Raw genomic sequence first — 21,210 nt, 5'->3', positions numbered from 1 at the left:
ATACATAGAAAGATGCTAAAATAAATGTTTTTTTTTTCATTATCATGCATTTTCTGAAGAACATGAAACCTAAAACTCACGTTTATTATTTTTAGTGACTGCATTCCTCAATGATTTTCATACAACCCCCCACAAATTTTATGAGGTAGAAACCTAAAATATGAGACAAAATCAAGGGCATTCGGCAAACATGGGAATGGTTGGCAGCTATATAATTTTAACTTTGTTTTACATAAACAGTAGACAGCCCACAATAATTTCAACTTATTTTACACAAACTCACACAGGTGTGAAGCCAGATGGTAAACTGAATAAATAAGATGATAAGTTACTTTCAGCAAAAAAACTGCCACAATCACCACTCAGCAGTTATAGCCACTTTGTTCAGTACACATCATCTGACTGTCATAAAAAATAATTACAGAGCAAGAATCACAGACAAAACATACTTGAGAACAAAGGCCAAAAATCAGGGGAAGATTTTAAATCCATCCATCCACTTAAAATCCATTTTTCCCATTTTTTGCACATGGGGTTGGTGTGTCATTTCAACACTGACAGTCATCTACAGCAAATGTTTAAACCACCAGGTATCCCTTTATATACCAAGAAAGTTGCTACAATAACATTTTTACATTGTATATGGTTTCTGAAGGATATGAAGTCTGAAACTCAAATGTTTTCATTATTTAGTGACCACAGTCATCCACAAATGTTATAGGAAACATTAAAATGAGGCGAACTCAGGGATATTTCACAAAAATGATACCTAAAGCTTATTTCATACAAATGCACATTAGTCCCCTAAAGCTGGACCGTAAGCTGAGCAAATGATAAGAGGGTAAATTGCTTTCCTCAACAACACAAGCAATGCAGGTGCAATAACTGTTACATGAAGCATGTCTACATGAACAATATAGGTTCATAGGTTGGTACTAGGCTATTGGCTCTAGGGCCTATACAAGCCTAGCCATAACAATTCCCTTGCTATTTCTTCCCACACTATTTACTTCCCTGGAATCCTGTCTAGCAGGGCGACTGACGTGATCCCCGGGGTGAATTTCCTTTCTCCCATCCAATCATCAAGGTTCCTTTTGAAGAGGGCCAAAGAAGCGCTCTGCTTGACATGTGTGGGCAGTCTATTCCAGAGTCTGGGGAGTCTCTGGGTCAGGAACATATCCTTCCAGCATGTTTTGTTTATTGTGATAAGATTTAGATCCCTGGAGCATGTGGATCTGAGGGATTGGGATTTCTGCAATTGTAGCATGTCCAACAGCTCTGGGTTTGACATGACCTTGTATGTTAAACAGAGATCACCTCGGAGTAGACGATATGCGACAGAGTATAGCTGGAGTTTTTTAAGGCGGTCAGCATAGGGCATCTGCTTTAGGCCTGTGATTCTTTTAGTGTGGTATTTCTGCGGCCTTTCCAGTTGTTGCAGATGTCTTGAGAGGTACATATGGGGCATTGTATTCTATAATGGGTCTAATGAGGGATGAGTACAGTGGGACAATGACCTCCTTTTTTCTGGATGAAAAGCCCTTAGTGATGAGGTGTGCCACATAGAAGGATTTCCTAACTGTTGCGGTGATGTGGTTATTGAAGGTGAGACCACTGTCCACCTGTGTCCCTAAGTCTCTTATCACACTTTTGGTGTTTAGTGTACTGCCACCTATGTGATAATTTATGGGTACATGTTTTTTTCCCAAAGGGGATAACTATACATTTCTTGGCATTGAGCTTGAGCCCATGGCTCTGGCACCAAGCATCTGTTTCTGTAAGGCCCTTTTGTAGAGTATCCACATCATTTGGGGATTCAATAATGGCTCCCAGTTTGCAGTCATCTGCAAACTTTGTTAGCCAGAGTCCCTTAGTGTTGGCCTGTACTTCAGAGAAGTAGATGCCAAATAAGAGAGGTCCCAGGACTGAACCCTGAGGTACTCCACTTGTCAATTGTCTGGAGCTGGATTTAGAGTCAGCTACTTTCACAGTGTGGGTTCTGTCAGTAAGCCAGTTGGCAACCCATCGAGTGACATAGGGATTAATGCCCAGCTTAGTAAGTTTATCTATGATTCCAGAGTGGGAGATGGTATCAAAGGCCTTGGCGAGGTCCAGATAGACTGTGTGGACTGCCTTACCCTCATCCACGGCTCTGGAGACTGATTCAAAGAAGTCAATCAGGTTCAGGAGACAAGATCGGCCCTTCACGAAACCAAACTGGGTGGGATCCAGTGTTTTAAGGTTGCCAATGTCTTTGTTTATAAGTTCCATGATAATATGTTCCATGGCTTTGCAGATCAGGCTTGTCAGACTGATGGGGCGGTAGTTCCTGGGATCCAAGGTGGATCCCCCCTTGTGGAGTGGGATAACTGTAGCTGTGCGCCACTCAGTGGGTATGAAGCCTGAGGTGAGGGTATGATTAAACATGACACTTAGGTGAGGTGCCAGCTCATTTTGTAGTTCATATAGTACACAGCCCGGGATGTCATCTGGTCCCATGGATGCTGTATTCTTAGCTTTGGAGAGTGCGTTTTTTACATGTGTGACTGTTATTACTGGAATTTGGCAATCTTCCAGTACTGAGATGGACCATTTAGGGGGTGAGAGGGGGGGTGAAGTTGGCATTGAATCAATCTGCCAGGATATTGGCAATATCCTTGGGATCAGTATACTTAATGCCATTCTGCTGTAGCTCAGAGCAGATCTGAGCATTGCCATTTAGATTCTTGACATAGTTATAGAATGCCTTGTGGTTGTCTTTGGAATCTTTGGCAATTTTATTTTTGTAACTATCTTTGGAGGATTTTATGAAGGATCTCAGCTTCTTACTGAGGCTGGTAAGGGAGTTTTGTGCATCCTGGGATTTTCCTCTTTTCTGCAACAGTTTTTTCCTTTTGTTGTAAAGTTTGTTTATGGCAGGGGACCACCAGATTGGCTTTCTTTTTTGGAGGAGAGCATCTTGGTTCTATTTTGGATGGCACGATTCATGCATGAGTCGATGTGCTCATACAGTGCCTTAGTGTAGGACTCAGCAGTCGAACTTTCAGTTCCCGTCTGCATGGGTGTCATGAAGTTTGTAATTTCTGACTTGAGTAGCATGAAGTTATCCTTGGATAAGTTTTTTATGGAGGTTTCCTTACTGGGGGGGTTGGGGGTGGGATGTGGATGTTAAGGGTGATTAGCTTATGGTCTGTCCTGACCAACGAGGGACTGACCATAGGTGTGGAGCATCGATGTCCCATGTTGGTAATGACCAGGTCTAGGATATTGGAGCCCCTGGCGGGACTATGGATTAGTTGATCCAGGGCATTGGAATTTATGAATTCCAAGAACCATTGGGCAAAGGTGTTGGTGCATGAGTAGTTTTCCCAGTTAATGGCAGGGTAGTTGAAATCACCTAGTATTAGGGTGTTTGGTTGTATATTAATATTTTCTAGTATGTTGATAAAGGTGTAGTTTGAATCTTGGGGCATGGTGGGGGATCTGTAGCAAGCTACAATTTGGATTGCAGTCTTACCTAATGTTAGTTGCACCTGGAGAATTTCAGACCCATTGTGTTGGGCAACTAACCTGATGGTGTAAATATCCTTGGTGAATATGGACACTCCTCCACCTTTAGTGTTTTGATCATGGTTTTGTAGCCGAAAAGTGTGATAAGAGTTGTAGCCTGGTATTGCAGGGGTGCACTCCGGACCCTTAAACCAGGTCTCAGTTACTGCACAGATATCGATGTTCTCCATTTTTAGGAGTGCCTCGAGAGAGTGCATTTTGAGATTTAGACTTCTAGCACTGAGTAGCATTACCTTCAGATTTTTCATGCTTGTACCTATTACGGTGGTGGTTTTGTCCTTTGAACTTTTCCTAAAAAAGGCACTATAGGGGTGGCAAGAGCTTTAGCCAGTAACCTGAATCCAAAAAACAAGCTTTATTAACTCCATTAGTTAATAAATGTTGTTTTTTGGGTATATTCTTCATGCTGACATGTAGATGTTTATTATTTATTGCTTTTCTAACAATAAAGGGGCAATGTACTATTATGTTTAAACACATAACTAAAATGAGTTAGTAGCCCTCAGCATAAACCAAAAAAAAAATCTTTTAAAAGTAACATTTTTGCTTGCCATAGGCTCCCTTGAAGCACTAGGCCCCTGGTGATAGCCAGATTCACCTCCACCACTGGACATAATTTTCTTCTTTCAAAACACAAGTGTTAAAATTATATTGAGTACAATGTTTCAAAAATTATATATTTTTTTCTGAATTTATTGAGGAAAAATACTCATATTTGACTTTTTGTGCAAAAACTGGAACTTATACAGAAAGGCTTCACTTTTAACTTGATATTTAAACTAACTTGATATTTTAATTAATATTAGTTAAGTGATGTGGTCTACTGGCTGTTTTTTATCATCAGATCACTATTTAAATACTCTGGTTCCCTTTAACTACATTTTCAGAATCTGATGAAGCAATTTTTGAGTATGAAAGCTTTTGCAGCTTACCATTTTAATAATGTGTTAATAAATTGTTCTCATGTTTCCTGAACCAGATTTCTGAGATAATCAGCCAGTGAAGTATTACAAGGAAGTACATGGATGGATTGTAAAGCCATAAGGCAGTTCTACTTTACACTAAGCAGAAGTAAGCCATTAAACACGAGAGTAGGAACTTGGGTTGAACTGACCTTATACGCAATGGCAATCTAGTTGTTTAACTGGACGTCAAGTCAATAAAATGTATGCAAATGAATTGCTATAGAACATTTTCTAGGAACTAACTTCAATGCAGAAATTATGCTTATATTGTCATATCCAGGACTAAAAAAGTGATTCTGCCCTTAAACAGAGACAGCAATACTGTTATATGGATTAAATTACTCAATTTTCAATTTCTTTAATTTAGCTTAACTGGTTCATAGGTTCATAGGTAGGTACTAAGCTATCAGCCCTGGGACCTATAGAAGCCTAGCCAAAAAGGTTCCCTGGCTTTTGCCACCCAAGAAAATTATTTTCCTGTGGCCCTGTCAAGCAGTGCTGCAGAAGTGATCCCTGGGGTGAATTTTCTATTTCCGATCCAGTCGTCAAGATTTTTCTTAAAGAGGGCCAATGAGTGAATGGGTAGTTTGTTCCAGAGTATGGGAAGTCTCTGGGACAGGATCTCTCCCTCCAGCATGTTCTGTTTATTGTGGTGACAAGGTTTAGATCCTTGGAGCGTGTAGTTCAGAGAGACTCATCATCATCATCATCATCATCATCCCCTCTCCCCATTTACATGGGGTCGGGGTATCATATTAACTGTCGCCAACTCTCTCGATTCAGTGCCACTCTCCTGCCTTCTTCAACACTCATGCCTGACTGTCGCAGATCTTCTTTCACACAATCCATCCACCTCTTTGCTGGACGCCCTCACTTCCTCTTACCTTCTTCCTGTCTGTCTGAAATCTCCCTCACCAGATTGTCTTCTGCTTTTCTACACATGTGCCCATACCATCGTAATCTGTTCTCTTTGATCTTTTCTGCAATCTGAGCTACTTTGGCTTCTGCTCTTATGTCCTCATTTCTTTGCCTGTCCCGCAGTGTGCATCCTACCACCTTTCTCAGGCACTTCATTTCCATCACCTCTAGCTTCTTCAACTGTTCTGCCTTTACTGCCCAGGTTTCTGTACCATGCAGTAGTGCTGGTCACACCACTGTCTTGTACACCTTACTTTTCAGCTTCTTTGGCATTCTTCTGTCATATACTACACCTGATACTCTATGCCAGTTGGCTGCAGCCCCTCTGATTCTAGCTTTGACCTCTTCATTCAGACTACCCTTCTCCTCAACCACCCCTCCCAGATACTTGACACTGTTTACCTGTTCCACTATCTTCCCATCTATCTCTATTCTCAGCTTCTTCTGATTTCCCCAATCTGCTGCCATTACCACTGTCTTATCTGTGCTTAGTTTCATCCCACGTGCCTTCAGATTTGCATTCCATTCTCCTATCCTTTGCTGAAGTTCTAGATCAGAGTCTGCCTGTACTGCCACATCGTCTGCATACAGCAGCTTTGTTGCTCTGACCAGCAGTGGGCTCAGAGCTGAACCCTGGTGTACACCCACTCCCACTGGGAACCCCTCAGTGAGGCCAAACACTGTTCGTACTTGAGTCACTGGGTCCTTGTACATAGCCTGTACTAATTCTACCAATGTTTCTGGGACTTCAAACCACCGCAGTACTGCCCAGATCAGCTTTCTTGGGACCTTGTCATATGCTTTCTCCAAGTCTAGGAAAGCCCAGTTTGACGATCTCCTCTTCTCTAGTTTCTTCTCAAGTATCTGTCTCAATGCAAACATCGGGTCAATTGTGCTGCATCCTGATCTGAATCCAAACTGTTCATCTCCCATCTTACATTCTACTATTCTGCGTATCCGTTTATCAGTCACTGTCTCCAGAACTTTCATGCAATGTGGTAGGAGTTTGATGCCTCTGTACTGTCCACAGTTGTGGATGTCCCCTTTGTTCTTGTACACTGGCACGAGTATGCTTATTCCCTAGCCATCTGGGATACGCCTTTCTCTCCACACTGCAATTAGTACCCTCAGGAACCATTTCTCCCCTAGCTCACCCAGCATCTTTATCATATCTGCTGTGACCTCATCTGAGCCTGCTGCTTTCCCTGACTTTATTTTCCTTAGTGCTGCTCTTACTTCTTCTAAGCTGGGCTCCTCTTCTACTCTCATTGTAGGCTGTTTCTGGGGCAGTACCGCTTCTGTGGGGTTTTCTTCATTCAGAAGTTGCTGGAAATACTCCTTCCATCTGCCTTTGATGTCCTGTGGGCTGGTAAGCAGGTTGTTGCTGGAATCCCTTATGAAGGGTGTCTGACTATCTTCTTTATCTTTCTGTCTTTGCCTTGCAACCTGGTATAGTTTCTTTGTGCCCCTTACTGAGTCACTTTCCAGAAGCTACTCAGAGACCAGATGGCTTAGTGGTTAAAGTCTTCGCCTCCAATGCACAAGGTACAAGGTTCGATCCTGACCTCCGACTAATGCCTGTTTGGAGTTTTGCATGTTCTCTCTGTGTCTCCGTGGGGTTTCTCCCATGTCCGAAAAACATGCTGAGTGTTTCCATCTCAAACTCACCAATGAATGGAGCTGTGGGCAGCAGCACAGACTTTACATGGTGCCCAATGGGGGGTAGAGTTGTAAAAAGACCAACCGCTTTGGGCATCTATTGTGGTGCACAGTATCCTCAAGATAGGAGAACATGGATCACAAACTGTGCACCGTGGCAGGGCTAGCCACTCAACGGTGTAAAATATGGCTCTAGGTGATTCGGTCATGTTGACTGTCTCCAAAAAATGGGCATGGGTAGTTACCAGTGATAAGTGGGTTGAGGACCCGGCCTACTCTCTGACCCATGCCAGGGACTCATGCTAATGGTGGGAGGGGTATATGTGCCCCTATTGGCCAGTGTGTGCCCACCATAAAAAGCCCAGCAGCCCTGGGTCAATAGGCTACTGGCTGGCCGGTGTCTAGTTGCCCAGCCTGGGTTACCTGGGATAGCTCTGTTAAATGAAAGCTGGACATAAAACCAACCTGCCAAACATCAACTGAGAATTGCTATGCTTAATGTAGGTTCACTGACAGGATGCAGCTTAGAAGTGGATGACATGATGATACGGAGGAGGCTGGACATCCTATGTATCCAAGAGACGAGATGGAAGGGCAGTGCAACAAAGCCACTTGGCTTGGGATCCAGACTCTACTACTCAGGTGGTGGACAGGCTAGAAATGGTGTAGGAATTGTGGTGAGACAGAGGCTTCAGAAGTCAGTGAGGGATATCATTGGAATTAATTACAGACTCATGGCAATCAGACTCCAGTGTAATGATAGGGTAGTATTCATAATCTCAGCCTATGCCCCACAGCAGGGTTGTGATAGTGCGGAAAAGAGTGTATTCAGACAGCATTTGCAGGACCTACTAGATAAAGCAGGACAACATGAATTGGTGTTGATAATAGGTGACTTAAATGCACATATCGGGACAGACAGAACAGGATATGAGGACTACCTGGGTCCACATGGGTGGAGCAATAGGAATAAAGAAGGAGAAGCCATTCTAGACTTCTGTCTGGCAAATGGCTTGATAGTAGCCAACACATGGTTCAGAAAGAGAGACGGCCACAAGATCACATACAAGAGTAGCCAACATGCATCTCGTAAGGAAAAGGCACTGGGGTAGAATCCATGATTGCAAAGTCATCCCCAGTGAAACAGTTGGTTCACAGCATAAACCAGTAGTTGCCGCAATCAGCTGCAAGCAGTGGTCAGAGAAGGCTCTAAGGTCAACAGAGACCAGGCTGAAGACCTGAAAGTTCACTGGAGAGAAAGTACAGCAGTTCAAGGAATTACTCAAGGCTCTAGCACCCCAAGAAGAGGAGGAAATAGGTGGAGTTGAAGAAGAGTGGCAGCGCCTAAAAACAGCATGTGTTAGGACTACAGAAAAGATATGTGGCCGAACCAGGTATGGAAATAAGGTACATAAGGAAAGCTCATGGTGGAATGCAGAAGTGCAGGAAGTAATCAAAAGAAAGAAGGAGTGCAGGAAGAAGTGGGAGATTGAAAAGACTGACCAAGCTAGGAAGGACTACTGGTTGGCTAAAAAGAAACTAAGAAAGAAGTTGCAATAGCAAAGAATAGGGCATCAGAGGCACTCTTCAGAGAGACTAGAGTTTCTTTAAGTGTAGCATGTACAACAGCTCTGGGTTTAACATAGCTTTGTATGTCAGGCAGAGATCACCTCTGAGTTGGTAATATGCGACGGAGAAGAGCTAGAGTTTTTGAGACGGTCTGCATATGGCATCTGTTTGAGGCTGGCAATCCTCTTAGTGAGGTATTTCTGTGGGCTTTCCAATTGTTGTAAGTGTCTTGTGAGATACATGCCAAAAGGGGCATTGTACTTCATAATGGTTCTGATGAGGGATGAGTAGAGAGGAACAAGGACCTCCCTTTTTCTAGAGGAGAACCCTTTTGTGATGAGGTGTGCCACGTAGAAGGATTTCCTGACTACTGTGCCGATGTGGTTATCAAAAGAGAGACTACTGTCCACCTGTGTCCCAAGGTCTCTTATCACACTTTCAGTGTTTAGTGAGCTACCACCTATGTGGTAGTTCATGGGTACCGTGATTTTCCCAAAGTGGATGACAATGCACTTCTTGGCATTGAGCTTGAGGCCATGACTTTGACACCAAGCATCTGTCTCTGTGAGGCCCTTTTGTAGAATGTCTACATCATTAGGTGATTCTATTATGGCTCCCAGTTTGCACTCATCTGCGAACTTTGTTAGCCAAAGACCTTCTGTGTTGGCCTGCACTTCAGAGAAGTAGATGCCTAACAGAAGAGGACCTGAGACCGAACCCTGTGGTACTCCACTCACCACTGGTCTGAAGTCGGACTTGGAGTCGGCTACTTTTACTGTGTGGGTTCTGTCAGTGAGTCAGTTGGCCAACCATCTTGTGACATGCAGATTTATGCCCAGTTTAGTGAGTTTATCTATAATTCCAGAGTGAGGGATGGTGTCGAAAGCCTTGGATAGGTCAAGATAGGCTGTGTGCACTATCATGCCCTCGTCTACGGCTCTAGTGACTGCTTCAAAGACGTCAATCAGGTTTAGTAGACATGATCTACCTTTTACAAACCCAAACTGAGTGGGTTCCAGGCTTTGGAGGTTACCTATGTCTTTGTTTATAAGCTCCAAGATGATATGTTCCATGGCCTTGCAGACCAGGCTCATAAGGCTAATAGGGCGGTAGGTTCCGGGTCCGTGGTGGCACCCCCTTTGTGTAGTGGGATAACCATCGCTGTGCACCATTCAGTAGGTCTACCACTTTTATCTAAAAGCATAGGCATGAGAAGGAACATCACTTCTCTAAAGCAATGATAATGAATTTAATAAAATAGATTAGCATTTCCTCAAGAACCAAAAAGAAGAAGTATCAATGAACCCCAACTGCTACCAAACACAATAAAAAAATGGTTCAAAGATATAAAAAGTGTCACGTCCCAACAGTGATATACAGCAATTTCTCTTTATTCCAGATTAGTTAAGCACTTTCATCTACAACCCGTAGATTTCTTCAGAACAAATACTCATCTCAATTCCATCATTTAAATAAAATCTACTATCCAATCAAATTGTAAGCCATTCTAAATTACTAGAACCAAATACTACGTATTTAAAGAACCAACACATACAACACATCAAATTCATATTAAAACGCTATATGCAGTTCAGTGGGCTACATTCAAAAACATCTAATGTTAGTACTACTACCTAATGCGATATAATACAATTATGGATTCCATAAATCTGATATAAACATGAATATCTAATGAATTTAAAAAATAACATGTATTGCAATAAGTTACCTAAAAATACTTACAGTATACCAACAATATAAATAATAATATAAAATATATACCTATACAATGAACATTGTAATTGTACTAACTAAACCTGCACGAAGGGTTTAGTAGGAATACACTCATTGAGTCCTGGGGGATTGGCAGCATTGAAGTTAATCTGCCACCTAACTTCTTTCTCCCCCAGTTTGGCCCTAATATTTCCCCCTCTAGGATTAGCCTTAACAACCTCTAAAATGGCAAATTTGAAAGAGTCACAACTGCTACTGGTTTCCAAATGTCTGTATAATGCATTGTTCTTATCCTTCTTTTTTATACAGTATAGGTGGTCGTATATGTTGTGTCTTTCGGCTTTTCCCGGTTAGGGGTCGCCACAGCAGAACTCCGGTCCGCTAATGATTGGTAGTAGATTTTTACATTCCGAGTTGCCAGCCCTGACGCACAACCTTCAATGAAGGTACGCCCATTCACACATGTCTCCACACAGAATACGCTCTAGCTGAGAAACGAACAGGACAACGTCTTACTGTGAGGTTACAATGCTACCGCAGCACCACCACCGCAGCTATAGGTGGTCGTATATATGATTCCTAAATCTTCTATCTGTTATCCCCACATAGAAATGGGACATTTTGTACATTTCCCTAAATATATGACATGTTGGGTCTGGCAATTCCCTCTCTTAAATCTAACTCTACTGTTGTTACAATTTCCCGATGTAATAGATTTCTCTTCCGTAATAGTGTAGCATTGATTACAATGTCCACATTACCTAGTGCCATCCATCATGTCCTTATTTTTATTCTCCTTGCCTGTAGTCCTAGTTTCTGTCATTCTTTTAACATTAGCCCCTGTCTTATAAACAAAGGTAGGTGTATCTCCAAGCTTGGTGTGTACCCTTTCATCACTCCTTAAGATGTTCCAATTGTTATAAATAATCTTTTTAACTTCCCCCATGTATGTGTTAAATTCTAAAATACAGGCTCGATTAAATCCCATGTTGTTATCAGGTTCCTTTTTTGTGTTATTGTGGGTAATAGAATCATTACCCAAGAGTGGTATATACTTCATCCCCCATTCTTTTTTTACATAATTGGCTATACCCAGAATTAAATTGTCCGAATATCCTCTCTTCCTAAACATCTCACTAATGTTGCTGATTTCATCTACCATTTCAGAATGTACCATAGTCATTCAGGCTGCTCTGATACACTGCCCTTAAAATATACTTCTTTTCTGAGAATGGGGATGATTAATTGTAAATTCCAGGTATGAGTTACAAAATGTCTCCTTCCGAAATATTTTTGACTGAAACCTGTGTCCATCACTGTATATGTATGTGTCCAAATAGTTGATACCCTTCTTATTATAGTTAAATGTAAATTTTAAATATGAGTTAGTGTTGTTTAGATAGTCAACAAATTGGGTTATAAGTTCCACTGGTCCTTTCCACAATATAAATATATCGTCCAGAAATCGGACGTAACAATCCATATTGTCACTCCAGTTGGTACCCAAAATAAATTCTTCCTCCCAATCAAGTAGGACTAAGTTGGCGTAAATGGGGGCGCATTCAGCCCCCATAGCTATGCCTTGTGATTGTTTATAGTACTCTCCTTCATAATAGATGTAATTATTGTCCAGTACTAAATTCATAAATTCTGATATTAAATCTATACTATCCCAATCCAGGTGTGCATGTTTGGAAATACTGTTAGTGAATCTCCTGATACCCTCTACCTTCAGTATACAGGAGAATAAGTCTATAACATCTATGGTTAAAAACACTAAATTGCCCTTCCATAAACTGGGCTTAATTCTACTTAAAAAGTCCCAAGAGTCTTTGACTAAATGCGTAACTCCTAAATAACTGGGTTTTAACCATCTGTCAATAGCTTTTCCAAAAGGGAAGGTTTTACTTTTACTCCCTGAGATTATAGGACGAAATGGTGGATTATCTACACACTTATGGATTTTGGGTATTACAACAATAGTGGCTAGAACAGGGTTATCAACTCTCAAAAACTTATAGGTATCTATATCAATATGATCATCTAATAAGTATTCTTCCAAATATAAATCTATTCTTCTATGAGCAATGTTAATTTGATTAATGGAAGAAATTTCATATTTTTCCGTATTATTCAAAATTTCATACATCTTCTGTACATATCCATTCATATCATATAAAACGATACTGCCTCCCTTGTCAGGGGTCATGATACAAATGTTCTGTGAATCACAAATGTCCCATAATGCTTTTTGTTCATTACGGCTCCAATTATTTCTAAATTTGAAATTATTTATTTTATTCTGTAACTTATACATTTCATTTGTCACAACTTTTTCAAAAGCTGTTAATGTGTTGTGCATAGGAGGGGTAACGTCACTTTTCTTTCTTAATACATTATACCCCTTGTTGTTCTGATTCTGAAAAAACAACCCTAAGTTCAGTTTTCTTAAGTATAATTTAAATTCAACAATATTATCCACTAGAATAAACCTTCTCATAGGTATGTATTTCATACCCCTAGTAAATAACTTAAAATGTTCAACTTGAACCTGATATTGTATGTAATTGTAAATATTAAAATCTCCCGTACTATGTATCACACCCTGTTTCCTAATGATCTCCTGTTCCCCAACTAGTTAGATGGAAATACTATCCACCTTGTTGTCTACGGGGTATGATTCCCCCAATCCCGATGTCTCCATGTCCGTGTTCCTCCATTGTGGTCCATTTTCCACTCCTGCTGTTGTCCTAAAAAATGTTCTCCGTTACTATATTTTTGGTGGGACTGCCAGTGGTTCTCATTGCTTACACTTCTCATTTTCTGCCTGTTCTAATAAGTGCCCCCCCTAAGCTTGTCTTTTTCTTTATTCCACTTATATGCTATTACTTTCATATTGTTTTAAATCCCTAATATATTTTTTACATTTCCTATCAAACATTTTCTTGCAGTTTGTTTCTGCATAAACATATTGCTTCTTGTGTAAAGTCTCCCACTGTGCATAGATTAAATCATTCATAATGGATTCATTCAGTTCTTCCACTTTTTTTATCAACCTACTCATTTTACTGTCATTGCAAGTTATAATGAATTCCATAAACTGCATGCCAAACTTGTCAAACATCTTATTACATTCATTAATATTGGTATCATTCATTTCAATCCCCATGGGTTGTTTGAAAAAATGCAACCCCATAAGAATAATGTGGCAATCTAAACATTTCCTTAAATACAAGTTGTCCATCTGTAATGCTTTAATGTTATTGAGCTTTTTACTGAAACTATAAATAAGTTCTTTTAAAGTTCCATCCTCCACATTAGCTTCATTAGAGCGGTTATTATTGTTAACATTAATGTTATGAAAGTCATATTGATGCTTTAAAAAATTGTCTAAATTGTACTGCTGTTTGTTACCGTTATCCATAGGTTTCACCCCATAGTTCGTGTGGCTGGTTCCACGGTTGTTGGTATTGCCAACTTGGCCAAAAGTCATAGAATATGTTTTCATGGGCGGATTACGTTTTTGTTTCACCCTCGATAACATGTAGCTGTCCTCCGAAATGTTGCCGACGGTAGGTAGATGGCTCCTTCTATCCATGTCCCCCACTTCTACAGCTACATTCCCATAAGAGGCTCCATTCTCGGCAACTCCAAGAACGCCGTCAAAACGCTGACCATTAGGGATTTCCCCGCTGATTGTACTTCTTGTATTCGAACAAGGTGATGTGCGAATAACAGCTCAGCTCTGTAAGAGCATGGTGGGCGGTGTCATCAGGTCTATTAACCTCGTAATTTCTCCTTTCAAAATAGCCAGTTCAGAATGCATCTTATGTACCTCATCCCTTCTAATGGGTGAGAACATGAATGGTAACTCGTCTATTGAGTCCATGACATGTCTACCAGTACCAAAAATATGAAGTATCAATGAACCCCTACTGCTACCAAACACAATAAAAAAATGGTTCAAAGATATAAAAAGTGTCACGTCCCAACAGTGATATACAGCAATTTCTCTTTATTCCAAGTTAGTTAAGCGCTTTCATCTACAACCCGTAGATTTCCTCAAGATGTAAAGGCAGGCATGGCATTTTGGACAGAAACTGTATTAAAGACATGATAAAGGCTTGTTTTGAAAAACTGCCTTAACATGCAGACCTGCTGTCACAAAGACCATTTTAAAATTACGCATTTATTAATTTTGTCTGAAAGCTTCTTTTCTTGTTGAAATGCAGCTTTAAAGGGCTTGACTCAGTTGTATACTAATTTTCTTCACTCTCTTAAAGCAAAAATGTCTGCCTTCTGTACCTTTCCAACGGTTTATAATTGTAACAGTTTGCCATATATGTTTAACATTAAATCAGTTGGCTGTAGCATTTATCTGACTGCTGGCCAATGTTTCTGAGGTCTTTGTATGTTCATTCCATGCCCTGTTGGGCTTTGTCTAGATAGCCCAATGCTATTTCAGCTCACTATATAAATAGATAGATAGGTAGATACACACATACATACACACATACATACATGCATACATACGTACATATGTACTTTATTTATTTTTCTTTATTGACCAGGTTGGCTCCACCTGGCTAGTGGCTTCCATCATGGGAGACCCATGGTGGTATTTATACTGTCTAGGGGAAAATTGACCGGGATACCAGAAAATATCGACTCTTTTTGATAAGTGCCATAGAATATTTTACATCCACCTAAGCTATCATCAACTTAGATAGCTAGGACCTCAGTTTAATGTCTCAGACAAAGGATGGCATACTCAAGAATGCATCACCCCTGTTATGAAATGGGAAATGAATCTGAGCATCTCACCTGAGAATAGTCACCCATGTCCCACGATCTTCCAGCACCAAAGGCAAGCATGATATCTGTTGAGCCACTGACAATAATATCTCTGTCTCTGTAGTTACATTTTTATTTATAGATTTGTACTTTGTTACTAGGTGATGACTATAAACACTTTTGGCATCAATTCCAGTATATAGTTTATGCAATGTCGGAAGGCAAGTTATTGGTCAATAGTTTTTAGAACTGCATGCAGGTTCACTCTTAAGGAGGAATACATTTTGTCCTGTTGTTAACCAGGTTGGTATCTGTTCGGGGTGTGCATATAAATAATTTTTACTCAGGGCTAAATCTTCACGTAAAGATGTTTTAGCCAGAAGGTAGGTACTGCATCTGGGCCTGGGGTTTTCCACTTATGAGCTTTTCTTAATTTTGTTTCCGTTTCTCTGGCCATTACTTCATCCCACTTCATATCCTGTACATTTGAACTTCTTGCTGTTTCTTTTACTTCTTGCACCCATTCAGCATCTTTGTTATGCTCTGCTGGGTCTTCATAGGTATTTCTCCAGAATGTGTCTGTTTCTTCTTTCTTCGTGGTGCTCCTTTTTGCCTTTTTCCCTATTCTCTATACATTTTTTTGGGTAATCAGTAAATTGCTCATTTGTACTTTTCCTTTATATGTCTTTGCATATCTTCTACATTTTTCTGCCTGTGCTGATCTGTTCCCTCTTCTATACTCTTCTAACAGTGACACTTCTTGTCTTAATTGCTTTATAGTTTTCTCTATTCGATACTCCTGTGATGACGTTTGATTTCTCCCTACCTTTTCCTTATTGCCCTGTGTTTTTGTGGTAATACTTTATTATTAATTTAGCTGCACAGTATTATATCCTGGTAAGTTCTGTTATATCTCATTAATTTCTGTTAATACTCTTGATTATAGTGTTCTTTTGTTTTATCAGACTTCTAACATTTTGGGTCTTCTTGATTTTCTGTAATCTATTTCTTTCATCAGTCTTAATTCTTTTATCCATCTCTATTAAATCAAGCAGCTCTTCCCTTAGATCATTGTCTTATAAATTGAGGGCACATTCTTTGCTCATGGTTTGCTGTGGGCATTCTACAGTAAGTTGCAGATCATCTTTCTCTGACATATTCTCTTCAGTTGCATCCTGCATCATCTGTTGCTGTTTCGTATGGGAACTCGCTGGCCTATCACTTCACAAAGCTGACTGTGTCACAGTTGCCAATGTTTCGTGCTCCTTCCCTTGTTGTGCAACTCTATCTGAACTTTTGTACTGGTTTCCTATTGAAGGCGCCAAGGTATCTTCATGTGTCAAGTGATCAGATGCTTCCTGTTCTACCTGCTTCTCTTTAATTTGGGCACTCATTGTTCCATCGTGCTGTGACATTACCATAGTTACAATGTTTGCACTAAAGCCTTCACTTTACAGGTAACCCATAGCTTCAGTTTTTACTTTTTTAACTTCTCCACTGCTAATACTCTTTTCTACTTTTTGTATTCTGACATTTTCTATATCCAAACATTTCTGCCTGTACTTCTCGTCAAATGTCTCTGGTGCTGCTTTTTTTTTGTATTATTAGTTTTACTTTCTCCTTTGCGTAAATATTGCACCTTATTAGATTTCTTTTTCTTTCTCATGTCCATGTTTTTTCTGCAGATGTCTCCTTCTCCAACCTGTTTCTCTTTACTTTGGGGACTGATAGTTCCATCATGCTGTGGCATAACATGTTAGACTTTCTCCATTAAATCCTTCAATTTGCCGGTATTCCATAATTTCAGCTTCTATTTGTCTAACTTCTGCTTTACTAATCTTCCGTTCTACATTCTCTCCTTTGTGATCTTATTTTTTGTATTGTGAAATGTTCCATTTCTAGGTGCACTTGCCAGTATTTCTCATCAAATACTTTTGAAGCTGCTTCTTTTTCTGTTGATTAGCTTAGCTTTTTCCTTTGCATAAATATTGCATCATGTCAGACCTCTCTCTTTCCCATGCCTGTGTTTCTTTTATTACCTTTCAAAAGTCTATAGATTTTGTTCTTAATATTTTTGCACTTCCTCAGTCACTTCTTTTTCCAAATGACTCAAAGTTTCTTGGTCTATATAATGCTTTTCAGGAATCTGTTGTATTAATGAACACCAATTTGATTTTGAAGCTTTTGACATTTTTTTGTGCAAGTATTTTTCTTTCCTCTGATTTCTCTCAATCTTTCTGAATATCTTCAATCTGGAAATTCTGGGCTTCTTGCATAATAACATATTTTATTATTGATAGTAAAAGATACTGTGTACGTGGATGAGTATCAGTTTAGTTGTGTGATATGCCCTCTGTTGAGGCAAATTCATGCCGTTTCTATAGCAATCATTTTAGTTGGGTTTAGAAGTTTGAATAGTTGAATATTTAATTGATATAGTGCATCACAGTTTGGGAACAAGCATAAAGAAGCTGTGGCCAGGACAGTGAAATTTATTAGGGGTTTGTAGTGTTGGACCTGCACTGGAATGGATCCTGAGGTTCTAGTATAAGGTAGTTGTGATGAGTTTCATGGTGAGTGGGTTTGGAGTGTCTTAGTGAAGTCATCTGAAATGTAAGGAGTCAAGGAGAATGTTGGATCCGTCTTGCACTAGAAGCCACAGATTCCTGTTGTGTGATATTATTAGTAATGAAACAGCGTATTTTATTGGAGATGGATTGCAAAGTTGCTGTTTTTGTTAGAGGCAGTGGCAAACAGGTGGTAAGCCATATTCCAGCTGGGAAGGTAGAATACCTTTCCTATGACTGCTCTGGATAGAAAGGAGAGGAAATGGGAGAGTTTTGGTGTTCAGAATAGCAGATAGTTGATTTTAGATATGAGTTTGTTCAATGTGCTCCTGAAACTAATCAAACTAAGTGCCCAGGTATCTAAAGGATGTGGTTATCTCTATGCAGTATCTAAAGAATGTGGTTATCTCTACACAGTATCTAAAGGATGTGGTTATCTCTACACAGCAGCTAAAGGATGTGGTTATCTCTACGCAGTATCTAAAGGATGTGGTTATCTCTGTGCAGTATCTAAAGGATGTGGTTATCTCTATGCAGTATCTAAAGGATGTGGTTATCTTTACCCAGTATCTAAAGGATGTGGTTATCTCTGTGCAGTATCTAAAGGATGTGGTTATCTCTACGCAGTATCTAAAGGATGTGGTTATCTCTACGCAGTATCTAAAGGATGTGGTTATCTCTGTGCAGTTGTTGAACTAATCTGTAATCTGTGGAGAGCAGGAGCTTTTTGCTATTCATTTAGTTGTGCTAAAGATTATCGCTTTGATTTTTTTAACATTTGTTAAGTTGAAAGTTTTTTTTTTTTTTGTGGTGAGCCATTTGTTCAGTTCTACGAAGTATTTCTGAAGTTCACACTGGGTGTCATGGTGTCTGGGGCTTTATCTGTACATGACTATGTCATCAGCATATAGAAGGAGTTGAAGTTTGGATAGGTCAAGTGGTAGCTTAGTTGTGAAAACTGTGAAGAGTACAGGGGTGAACTGTGAGAATTATGGAGCACTTGACTGAATTAAGGCTGTGTGTGAGAGAGAAAGATCAGTTTTTACTCCAAAAGCCCTGTTAGTAAGGAAGTCTTGCAATGATTGAGTGGGCAGGGGTAAATACCATTGTCTAGAAGATGTGGTAATAGAATAGAGTGATTAATCACATCTAATGCATGAGTCAAGTCAGTAAAGACCTATTAGGTTGCCTCCATCTATGCTGTTTAGATTGTCATCTGTTAAAATCTGTTGTGTAGTCATGGCAATCCTGTCAGACCAGAATCCATGCTCTTTATTAGAGAGCAGGGAATATTTTTGTAGAGTGGTGGTGAATTGGCTGCAGATAAGCTTCTCAATGATTTTGCCTAATGTGTGGAGTATTGAAATTGGTCAAAATTTACTGGTGATGGGTGGTTTTGGTTGGTCTGACATTAATATAATGAGTGCAGATTTCCAGACTGGGGACACGGTGCTGGTTGTGAGGCAAAAGCCATAGATACGAGTTAGAGGGGTGACTATGTAGTCTCAGTAGTGATATACAAATTATAGACAGAGATTGATTAACCAATCGGTGAGTCAATAAAGAATTGCTCTTGTTAGGGTGTGAAGCAAAAGGAAGCCAGATATTCCAGTAGGCTGGGGTCAGTTTTGGGAGTGGTAGGGGGGATAACCATGAAGGAAGACTGGTGACCTGTTATAAAAAGACTGAGGGTGGGAGGTTTCCAGTTTAACATGGAATATAGCCTTTTAAGGAGACCTCCTTAGGTGTGGTACTGTATGTAAGGTTACTTACCTCTTGCCAGATTTTTTTTTTTTGGAGAATGTAGGAGGGATGCTTGTTTAGATGTTAGGTATTTTGCTTTGCAGATGGGAACGGCTTGTTTGTGACATTATTCAAGAATGTGTCGTGTTCTGTATTTGTTGGTTTTGGGGTTCTTTTTCCAGTTTAGTCATGCATTAGGATTTTAATATCTTTTGCAAGCCATTCATTTTTACTGTGTTTGAAAAACTTGGAAACTATGGAGAAGTAGTTTTTGAGGGAGAGTAGAAATTGTTAGAGTTGCGTTGCTCTTGTGTTGGCACTGGAAAGAGTAAGTATGGGTGTCCAGTATCCAGTCTACGATACACAGGTGAGATAGGAGGTTAGAGAAATTGCTGCCTGACTTGGGCCTGGATGAGATCATTTTGGGGAGGTGGGTATTTGATTTTTAAGGTTTGAATGTGGAATGTTATAAGGCAGTGGTCCCTGAAAATAGGAGAGGATGCTTACGAATCAAATGTTATCAGGGTGAGAATTGATTTTGAGGTTTTTGAGAGACTGATGGTTTGTTTGGTTATTTGGTCAAGTTGATTCATTTACAGGTTATAGTAGTTTCAGGTCAGAAAGAAATTCAGCTATACCTTATGTGGTGAGTCAGAAGAGGTTTAGGTTAAAATCACTAAAAATAATGATGAATTTGTTAGGTGTGATGTTTGATAGAAGGTTTTGGACTCGGGGGGGTGAATTTCCTGTAATGAGGGAATGTTTTGGAGATATGGCACTGAACTGTGTAGATGGTTTATGGATTTGGATGGTAATCTGTTGAGAATCCAGTTGAGGTCACGGTGGCAGCTTGGGTTGGCTTAGTTGATTATCTTTTTTAAGGGTTGATTTTACATTTTCATTGTACCACCCCCCCCAGTATTTTGCCTTAGTGGGCATCAAAGATGTAGTTGTATCTAGGGAAGAACTCCTGGACATATGTCTGAGCCAACATCTGGTGACTGCAACTATTTGATGTGTGTGTGTGTGTGTGCGTGCGTGTGTGCGTGCGTGTGTGCGTGTGTGTGTGTGTGTGTGTGTGTGTGTGTGTGTGTGTGTGTGTGTGTGTGTGTGAATCTATATATATATGAGATGACCCACCTGGACTAGTAATCAAGAATTCTCACTCCTCACCACTGGCACCAGTAGGGGATGTACACTGTGAGGATAACAGGCACACACACAGTATTTCCAGATGCAGCTCTCTGCATCAAGTGCAATTTCTCTTAAGAGCACACAGAGACCATAGTCAGTCTGGATCTGGTTTCTCCCTCTTTCTCCAGATCTCAATAAGACTCCCCACTAGCACAGCTATAGAGTTGAGATCTTAGCTGAGTGGCCAAGCCAAGACTCACAGCACCTTCTCTGTCCAACCAGTGCTTTGTGTCCCTGCCCAAGTAGCTGACACACACACGCACACACACACACACTCTTTGAGGTTTGATTTACACACACAAACACACACACATACACACACACACACACACACACACACACACACACACACACACACACACACACACACACACACACACACACACACACACACCTGGGAAAGGTTCGCACAGGTTTACTAGCTATGCCCCTTTTGCCCAGACTATAAGGTAGTTATCACTGTCACCAGCCAACTTCTTATCAGCTACTTTAAGGCC

At 40.2% G+C, this 21,210-nt stretch overlaps 1 protein-coding gene across 1 annotated transcript in view; it reads right to left on the bottom strand.

The window, feature by feature from the left end:
- Nucleotides 1-21,210, bottom strand: part of CCKAR (cholecystokinin A receptor) — a 1,479,640-nt gene that overhangs the window by 1,040,976 nt on the left and 417,454 nt on the right. The window lies entirely within an intron of this gene.

This window comes from Protopterus annectens, chromosome 2.part1 (genome assembly GCF_019279795.1).
Source record: "Protopterus annectens isolate FY-2018-M chromosome 2.part1, PAN1.0, whole genome shotgun sequence".
In the NCBI taxonomy this organism is placed as follows: domain Eukaryota; kingdom Metazoa; phylum Chordata; order Ceratodontiformes; family Protopteridae; genus Protopterus; species Protopterus annectens.
Note: the sequence above shows the minus strand (reverse complement) of the source record. Positions and strands in the feature narration are given on the sequence as shown.